The sequence below is a fragment of the Cnephaeus nilssonii genome (genome assembly GCF_951640355.1).
Source record: "Cnephaeus nilssonii genome assembly, chromosome: 2".
Lineage (NCBI taxonomy): Eukaryota > Metazoa > Chordata > Mammalia > Chiroptera > Vespertilionidae > Cnephaeus > Cnephaeus nilssonii.
The window spans coordinates 86,575,764-86,584,831 of NC_137073.1; positions in this window are offsets into that span (position 1 = coordinate 86,575,764).

The window sequence follows — 9,068 nt, forward strand, 5'->3', positions numbered from 1 at the left end:
CACTGAGCCAAACCAGTTTTGGCGAGTTAGGACATTTTTAAGTTCAGACCATCCTGTGTGGTTACTTTCTGTCCCACCATGCAGACCACTCCCCGACCCTGCCCCCAGCTTTAGTCAGGTTTAATATGTGGCCCCTTTTCCTGTGCACATTACTAAATGTTAAAAGGTAGCACAGTATTTTGCAGACCTGCTGTAAACAGGATAAGCTTGATAGGGACCCAAACAGGTATGTGTAGCCTACTACGGGTAATTGACCAAATAGTATATGTAAGCCAGTGATTTTCAACCGGTGTGCTGTGAGAATTTTAAAATCATGCAGTACCTGACTATTTAGTCAGGGGCACTAACTTCTTTTTCCTTAGACTGTCAAATGAAAAAGTGACAACAGCCAACACAATAATAGCAGTCGGTGTGAATGAATCAAAATTATACCTATGTTTTTGTCAGATCGACAAAATGTATATTTTTTGGTGTGCCACAGAATTTTACTAATTAGTTTTTGTGCGCCATGAGATGAAAAAGGTTGAAAAATAGCTGATACGAGCAATGGCTAGGCCTCCCTTGGGGAGACAGAGCTTTAGATGTGAATCCCTTCTCTTTTACTTGCTGCAAGTAAATAAAACTACCTGGAGACAACCAAGTCTCCTTGAACAGAACAACCCACAACGTGAACCCTTGAGTTTGGTAACAGTTTTTGTTGTTTTTTCAATATAAACTCCATGGGGCGAGCGCTGTTGAAGAAAATACAAAATTAACTGGAATAAAATGGTTAGGACCCCTCTCAGAGGCTCAAAAGGAGCATACTCATTTAGGATTATGCCCTCTTGATAAATTGGCCATTTGGGGATTCTGAACTGTCCTTTATCCTGGCGATATTATTTTCAATTCTACTTTCAGTAACAGAACTACTTCAGCTTTCTTTTGATGTATTTCCCTAGCATATTCTTTCATGATCTTTTACTTTTTAACCTCTGTGTCTTTGCATTTGAAATGTGTTTCTTATAGGCAGTTTAGAGTTCTTGCTTTTTAAAAATTCTGGTTGACAATCTGTGCCATTTAATCTGGTGTTACATCACTTAAATTTAATGTAATTATCGGTATGTTTTTATATTTTTGCTATTATTATGTTATTAATTATTATTAAACTAGAGGCATGGTGCACAGATTCATGCACCAGTGGGATCCCTCAGCCTGGTCTGTGGGGATCAGGCTGAAACCGGTCCGGTGCACAGATTTGTCCAGGTGCGTGTCCGGCCTGTCTTGCCCAGTCTCAATCAGGGCCTGCCGGCCAGGGAGGAACCTCAGGAGGTTGGCCAGCCAGGGAGGGACCGCAGGAGGGCTCCAGGGTCTGTCCGGCCTATCTCACCCAGTCCTGATCAGCTGGACCCCAGCAGCAAGCTAACTTACCGGTTGGAGTGTCTGCTCCCTGGTGGTCAGTGTGTGTCTTAGCGACTGACCAAACGGTCGAACGAATGGTGGGACACTTAGCATATTAGGTTTTTATTATGTAGGATGATTTAAATGTATTTTTTGTTATAGGCCTCTGAGTGGGGCCTTTTTGAAAAAAAATTATTTTCCAGTTGTCAATATTGCCTTAGGGCAATCTACCTTCAAATCATATTATATGTCAGATAGATTGCAGCAACCTGAAACAGTCAAGTTTCATTTCTACTGTCCTGTTCCTTTTTTATTATTATACATTTCACTTCTATTATGCTATCAGCTCCATGATATATTGCTATTTTTTGCTTTGAACAGTCAATTATCTTTTAAATAAGTTAGCAATGAACAAATGTGTTTAAAATGTAAACCCTGGAGTGGGGGAGGGGGGGAGACACACCTATTAAGAAGGGCTACTAGTGACTAACTGCACTCAAATTAAAAAAAAACAGCCTAGCAGCCATTTCCACACAGGGGCCTCTCACAGAAACTGCACTTCACAGAGAAGCCTGCACTGAACTGCCTGCCTGCACTGTGTTTCTGCCATCTGAGCCAGCCCTTATAAAGGAGATCCTGGAATCCTATTTCAACTGATGATAGGACTGAGGTTTTTTCCATCCAATTGAAGCTGTGCAGTTTCAGCCAATCAGAGTGGCTCTGTTCTGACCAATCAGGCTGTGGGGATTTGGAATCCTCATTTGCATGACTGTGAGCCAATCAGGGACCACTTAAACCAGTTCTCCTCTGGCTAGGAGAGATGGAAGCCGTTTCCCTGGCTGGGATGAAACACTGAAGATGTCTTGCCAGAGCAGAGTGGAGCTGACCCAGGACAAAGTAGACCATAGAGGAGCAGAGTTGCGTTGCTGGAGAAGGGCCTGACTGGCCCCAGAGCTGTTCCACAGCTGTGCTGTATCACAGTTGAGCTGTTTTGCACTGAATGAAGTTTACTTTTTCCAAATTGGGGATTTCTGTTGGCGTTGAATTGGCACCAACCATCACCAGTTGACAATATATATATTTACCTGCTCTTGGCTCTTTTGTATGTATCCTGGCTTTCAGCTAGTTTTTATTCCTTTAGCCTCAATTACTTCAGCATTTCCTGTTATGCAGATCTAATGGTGGTGAATTCTGTCAACCATTGCTTATATGGAGATGTTTTTAATTTGCTGTCATTTTTGAAAGATATTTTCACTAATTACAGGATTCTAGTTTGATCAGCATTTTTTAAAAATATTTTTTATTGATTTTTTACAGAGAGGAAGGGAGAGGGATAGAGAGTTAGAAACATCGAGGAGAGAGAAACATCGATCAGCTGCCTCCTGCACACTCCCTACCTGGGATGTGCCCGCAACCAAGGTACATGCCCTTGACCGGAATCGAACCTGGGACCCTTGAGTCTGCAGGCCGACGCTCTATCCACTGAGCCAAACCAGTTAGGGCTAATCAGCATTTTTTTTTTCAGCATGTTGAAGCACGTGTTTTATTGTCTTATGGCTTGCATTGTTTCTGCTGAAAAGTTAGCAGTTATCCCTGTCCTTGTTTCTCTTTCTATAGTGTGTTAGTTTTCTCTGGCTGCTTTTAGAATATTTTGAAAACGGGTAAGAAATAAGGCAAAACCCCAAATTCAGGGGTCCTGATAGAACACAAAACACTCGGGAGCTAGGCAGCAAGGCAAATATCTTTACTCCTGTGCAGAAGGGTGTGCATGCACATGGCCTGGGAGCACACGCACACTGAGATGGTCTGCTTGGCTTTTTAATCCTGACCCATGTGACCTGCCTCTCACTCTTGATTGGAGCTCAGGCCCACAGTCTTTTGAGATTGGCTAATTTGAAGGGAGGGGTTGGCCTTTGCCATTTCAAGATGGCAGCTTCCAGGGAGCTGCAAGTCATGTAGCCAACATGGTGGCTGCCAAGTCACGCAGTCCAAAATGGCAGCTGTCTAAACTGTTCTTTGACAGAAAAGATGACTTGTTTATTCTCACAAAAGTGGTGGGTTTTCAGCAATTTATTGATGACATGCTATCATGTTGTTTCCCTTGTTTGTCCTGCTTGAGGCTTATTGAACTTATTCAATGAGAGTTTCATCAATTTGAAAATGCTGCAGCTGAGATTTCTTCAAATAAATTTTTTCTGCCCCCTTTTTTTGGGCTCCAGCTATGTGTATGTTACACAGCTTGAGGCTGGTTTATTTTTTCAACTTTCCCCCCTCCCATGCTCGGGTTTGAATACTTTCTAATGCTGTGTGTTTAAATTCACCTATATTTTCCTGCAGTTTTCAAACTATTAAGCTCACTCTGTGTGTTTTTTTATTTCAGGTGTTATATTTTTTATCTCCAGACGTTTGAGTTTTTTATTCTTATTTTTTTATATCGTGGAGAAAATGCTGTGCAGTAAATAGAGACATTTCTTATATCTTTTTATAGCTGCACATTTCTTCATTTTGTGGCTGTACCACAGTTGATTCAACTATCTCCATCTTGACAGACATATGGGTTGTTTCCAGCCTTCAGCTTTAAAACTGGGCTATCTATAATAATAAAAGCGTCATATGCTAGTTAGACTGGATGTCTCCTTCTGGACGTCCTTCCAGACGTCCTTCTGTCCTTCTGGATGAACCTGGGGCTGTGAGGGAAGCCCGGGTCCCGGGTGCCAGAGGGAAGCCGGTGCTGGCAGCCAGGGGAAGGAAGGCCTACTCCTGCATGAATTTCGTGCATTGGGCCTCTAGTAATGGATAAGCTTGAACATACATGTTCTTGTATTTTTTACTGTTAGGATCTGCTGTCTGAGCAGCTTTCCTAAATCCCCCATGACACTGTGACCTGTAGTCCCCATGCTGTACTTGACATGCCCAGGACTTAATTGATCTTATGCCTGAAAGTTCGTACCTTTGACACCCTTCCTCCAATTCCTTCTGTCCCACCCCACACCTCTGGTAAATGCAAATCTCTCTTTTTCTATGAATTTGGGATTTTTAAGAAGATTATACATATAATTGAAATCACATTATGTTTGTTTTTCTCTGTCTGTCATTCCTTCTGTGTTTATGACCAACATTCACCTTATCCAACCTTGAGACTCATTATCCACAGAGCCTCCCGTGCAGCAGGGCTTGGTTTAATGCTCTACTGTTGCTGTCCTGAAATTGTTAACGAATTCTGAACAAGGGCCCCATGTTCTCATTTTGTACAGGGCCCGAAAATTATGCAAAATTATGTATCCAATTCTGATTATCCAAAACATGTTTGCTCGCTTGCTCAATTCTAGAAAACAAAATAACTCCAGGATTGCTAACTCATAGCTCTGTGCAAAACAAATTTCCTAACTGGGGCACATTATCTGTGTACAGTTCTACTTGTCTTACTGCATATAGTCAAAATACTGTCATCCTGAGACCTGGGGTGGGGTCAGGTGTCCCTCTGTCTCATTCTGGCTGAACTGACACACCCCTGGGCCAGTGGACAGTTGGCCAGCCTGGTGGGGAGGGGTAGTGGTGGCGGGTGGAGGGGTAGGGGGGTAAGTGAAGGGCCAGAAGGGAGAGGTGTGTACTCGGGGCTTGGGCCAGGGGTTGGGAGCCCAGGTTCCAGGAGATGGCAGTCTGGTATTCAGTAGGGATCTGCCTAGACAGGAGCAGGAGCCAGGCTCCGGGCAGGTATGTGTGTTGCACCTGTCAACCAATAATTTGTTGGCACCAATTCAACGCCAACAAGAATCTCCAATTGGGGTGCAGTGAAGGAAACTTTATTCAGTGCAAACAATACTACAGCATGGCTGTGAAAACAGCACAGCTGTGGAAGAGCTCAGTGGTGCTAGAGCACAGATGTGAAAACAGCACAGCTGTGGAAGAGCTCAGTGGTGCTATAGCACAGTTGTGAAAACAGCACAGCTGTGGAAGAGCTAAATGATGCTATAGCACAGTTGTGAAAACAGCACAGCTGTGGAAGAGCTCAGTGGTGCTACAGCACAGCTGTGGAAGAGCTCAGTGGCGCTACAGCACAGCTGTGGAACAGCTCAGTGGCGCTACAGCACAGATGTGAAAACACCACTACTGTGGAAGAGTTCAGTGGTGCTACAGCACAGTTGTGAAAACAGCACAGCTGTGGAACAGCTCAGTGGCGCTACAACACAGCTGTGGAAGAGCTCAGTGGTGCTACAGCACAGCTGTGGAAGAGCTCTGGGGCCAGGTGGCCCTGGGACCAGGCCCCTCTCTGACTAGATAGCCTGCTCTTCCATGGTCGTTTCAGCTCTAGCTGGGGAAAACCCAGTCTCTAGTCTTCCGTGGAAAGTGCGCTCTCCTAGCCACAAATGCAGCCCTGTTAGGTGGTGAGATCACGGAAATCACAAGGGTGCTGCTCAGGCTACTGGCCCTCCCCTCCCTGGGCCTCCTGGACATGCTCTGTCTTCTTCAGTCCCAACTTAACACAACAACACTGAGTCCTCCCTGGTCCAGGGCTCACATGCACCCAGGACTCAGCTGGAACACAGGAGGGCACTGGTCACTGCAGGGACCCTTGAAAGCTTGCATGTGTGGCCATTGGGCCACTCCTCTGGGGGACAAGGAGCCCTCTGGCCTGTGCTGACCTGTGGGGCTATAAGCACCGCTCTGACCTCATGTCCCAGCCTGCTCGGCCATGGCCTCCCAGGCTGTCCACTGCTGCTACGATAGTCAGTAGAACCCACAGTGCACTGCAACTCTCCGGGAAGGCTGGGGGGACAAGCGGGAGAGGCCTGGGCTCTGCCTGGAGTCTGAGGAGTGGCTGGTCTGTCGGCCCCCAGGCCAGGGAGGGCTGGGCAGCATTTTGACTCCAGTTGGAAGCAGCCAGAAGGAAACCAATCTGCACTGGAATCGGAAGTTTGGTCTGGGGCTCAGGGCAAATCGCCCTCTGGGTGGGGGGAATTGACACAAATGTGTGTGCTCCTGGGCTCAGCCAGGCACCCCGCTAAGATGCCCACAGCTGCAGCAGGTCCAGCCGGGTCCGAGAGCTTCCCCTTCCACAGGCGGCTGAGGGGGTGCTGATGCTGTGGAAGGCATGTCCATTCCCATAGGACACCTGGTTGCTGCTGTGGACAATTTCATGACGGGGCAGAAGCTCTCCCCGGGCAAAGCCCCGGCCCATAGTGTTCCACCCCTCAGCGCCCAGTCATGCCTGTAGGGCACGGGCACCTCCAACACGCCTGCAGGAACCATGTAGGACTGACCATCATCCCAGGACACTGCCCACAAAGCCACGACGGTGCTGGGGTCAGAAACAGAAACAAATCAACTTACTGGTTCAGATAAACTTGCATTTCTAGTTAGAAATCAGAGAGCAGCCATAAAAATCTATGGCCTGGGTTAAAAACTACTTTCCTCCGTGCTAGCTACCATTGGTGAGTGCAACTGAGAATGTGATCTCGTTAGTGAATCACTGGAAGAGCCCATGAAAATGCCTCTACATCAACCTCATAACCCAGGCTTCCCAGCACTGGGGGCTCTGTGACCTTCCACACTTAACTCATCTAATAGTTTCAACATCTTCAGCTGGGCCTGGCGATCACCTGTTTACAATGAGTAAACTGATGAGTAAACAGGCAGGCGGGAACTTTGCCCTTGAACTGGGCAGTGGGGCCCTGCCCATCCCCCCGCTCCTCCCACGTCCTCCTCCAACACCTCTGGGGTGGACAGAGTACAGGGTGGACAGGACAGGGGGTCCCAACATTGACACACAGACAAAACTCTGCACCCCAGCGGCACAGGGCCAACATGAACTTTGCTGCCGTGGGGAATGGATCTATAGGTGACTTTTCCCCTTCTTCTTCCTAAGCTTTAAAAATAATCATTTTGTGGTATAGTAGAATATTTAAAATTTTAGATTTAGTGTCTCTGTGTGAAAAAGGCTTAAAGGATAAATCAGAATGTTTAATAGCTGATGGTTGATAATACCATCTTTGAATACATTTATGGAAAAGCTACTCAAATATTAACCTTTGATCCAGACCAGGCTAGATCCCCGTGAGGACCCCCAGGGCATTGCCCCTGGGCCGGGCAGCTAGGCTGGGCGCACAGTTTCAAGTGGGATAGCGTGTGAATACATTTACCATTCAAATTTTAACCCAATAAGTATTCTGTTGGAGGCAACTCTTCATCTACACAACAAATAACTTTCAGGCAAGAGGAACTTAGCTCCTGGAATAAGTAAAATTATTTAAATTCTAGATAAATACATTCAGTGCATAAGTGGCTTGACTTTTAAAGTTCAGTTATATAAACTGAAGCTTTTTGCATTCAGTTTGGAAGAGCGAGTATTCCAAGCAAACAGGGTTTGCGATATTTTCTCCCACGCCACCTATTTGCTAGGTATACTCAAGGACCCCCAAGGCTGGTGTCCCCAAGGGGGAGCCTTCCTTCCCAGCGAACACCACCCCTCCTGAGAAAGGGAAGGGCTGCTCCCCAGGGCAGAATTTCCCAGTGTCTGCACTCATCTCTGTTACCTGTCCACACCTGGCCGGTCTGCACTGGTGTCGGTGACCCGGGGCCCCACCCCCACGGGAGTCCTGGGTTTCCACTGCAGACAGCAGTGCACACTCGCACACTACGGGTGGTGAGGGGTCCTGAACAGGAAAATGAGGGCCACTTAGCACCCCCAGTTCACTGGACACTGTTCTCTTCTATTGTGTCATTCATCAGCTGCCACCTTCTACTATAGCTGCCCTGGGGACACAGTGGGGCAAACAGGTCTGCTCTCCTCAGATACCCCTCTGCTACCTTCCCCCTCGGGACACCGTGGCCCTTCTCAGATGTAACTGTCCTGGGCCTCACTCCTCCCGAACTCAGGGCTCCGCCCCTGGTCTTCACAGAGGGACAGCATGGGGGCTACAGGGGCTGCGGACTCCAGTGACCAACCATCCTGGGAAGTTCTGGGCGGACTGGGGTGGTCACTCACCCTTCCCAGTCTAGGCCCCAAGTCTTTGACCTTGACCTGCAAAGGCCTCCTCTCCCCCTTCCCCCTCCCCCACACCTGAAACAGGTTTCACAAAACAGAACTTGCCCTTCTCAGGTGCACTAACTTTAATATTTTGGGTTAGAATTTTTAAAAGTATCAAGCCAGAATCACTAAATTGAAATGCTCTGACATTTTCATTCTATGTGATGTTACCCAAAACTGTGGGTCCTGGCCCAGTGCAGAGGTTCTTTTGCTTGGATTACCTGGGAAGCGGTTAGGTGCCCAGCCCCGCCCAGTTACCTGGCAAGCAGGGGTGGGGGCTGGAGGGGTGGAAGCCCCTGTGTGGCTGTCTGCTCCTGTTCTGTCTTCCCAGCTCCCACGTGAGCCTTCTGTGCAGGCAGGTAGCACGGGTGCTCTGGGGTTGGTTTGAAGGGATGTGTGGGGAGGGTGTGGTGCCTCAGCCTTCTCCACTGGAATCATGGCCTTGAAGGTGGATTTTGTGCCCTTGAGGCTCCTTGGAAGGAGGAGGGGAACAGGTAGATCTGGGTGTGGCAGCAGCATCCATGGGGACAACTGAACATGGGACTTGCTAATTACGGTAATTGTCTCAAAAAAAGGTGACCTTTTCCTCTGCTGCCAGGAATCAGGATTCAGGTAAAGGTTTGGGCTGGTCAGATGCATCTCTAAAGATTAAAGGATTGCGGAG